Source organism: Amblyraja radiata, chromosome 10 (assembly GCF_010909765.2).
Source record: "Amblyraja radiata isolate CabotCenter1 chromosome 10, sAmbRad1.1.pri, whole genome shotgun sequence".
Classification (NCBI taxonomy): domain Eukaryota; kingdom Metazoa; phylum Chordata; class Chondrichthyes; order Rajiformes; family Rajidae; genus Amblyraja; species Amblyraja radiata.
Genome location: NC_045965.1, coordinates 932,976 through 933,923, shown reverse-complemented (window position 1 = coordinate 933,923; position 948 = coordinate 932,976). Strand labels below are relative to the sequence as shown.

The following is a 948-nucleotide window of genomic DNA, read 5'->3' as shown; positions in this document are numbered from 1 at the left end:
CCAAGGGGTCTACCCTCCCACGATGGTGAATGTCGCACCATCGTTGATAAACCACTTGAGTATTTCACCAGGTATACCCATTCATGGGATTTGTAACTACTACCATGGATCCAAGGATACTTTATGGTACACATCGACCTTGAAGATGCACACTATTCAGTACCTTCTCATATAAGTTTCGGATATACCGCAATTACCTGGATGGAGTAACCATGATGAGCGTTGCGGCATTTAAGTCAAAGTTATCCAGAATCAACTAGCCCTGACACTTAGAAACATTCCGTCATGGCATGTCTATATATTAACGACAAACTATCTTTGCATACAGCTTTAGCTGCATCGCTTCTCGGCCTTTTGGCTAAGATCAAGTGTAGTATCTGTTCTTATCAGTTTAATAATCTGATACGTCCCTTATCTAGGGACCATATATTAAATTGAATTTTGGAACAGGGAGATGGAATAGGGGCTTGCTCCGTCCACTCCACGCATCGACCCAGTATTGCAGGGCCTCTGGGAACAGTGCACAAAATATATATCCAGATATTTACGTTGACCATCCACAACTTTGTTATCTGGTATTCATTAAGACTATCAGTCATGGTGCATTAACCACCAATCAACTACGTGGCAAAGTAATTGGGATATAGCAGCATTACCAGCTACTGAACTTTGTACCTTTCCTATGAGCTGAGATACTAGTGTTCAAAACTATCTCCATACCTGTAATATGGGGGCAAATGGATTAATCTGTAGTGTTATCATGGAATTTATCGGCAGGAAGGATTATGGTTGTACACTTCCACCTCTTTTGAGTAACATCTTATGTGTCCTGATGTGTTACTGAGCTTGTAATACTTAATGCCAATATGAATTGACTTAAACATGTTATATATTAACTTACTTAATTCTAGTGAAGCATTTGCTCAGTAATCCACCAAATTTGCATGT

General features: G+C 39.8%; 1 non-coding gene across 1 annotated transcript; it reads left to right on the top strand.

Moving 5' to 3' along the window:
• Positions 1–338: 338 nt before the first annotated feature.
• On the top strand, positions 339–530 carry LOC116978164. Its single transcript, XR_004413403.1, has one exon. It is a non-coding gene; the product is annotated as a U2 spliceosomal RNA (small nuclear RNA).
• Positions 531–948: the final 418 nt, after the last annotated feature.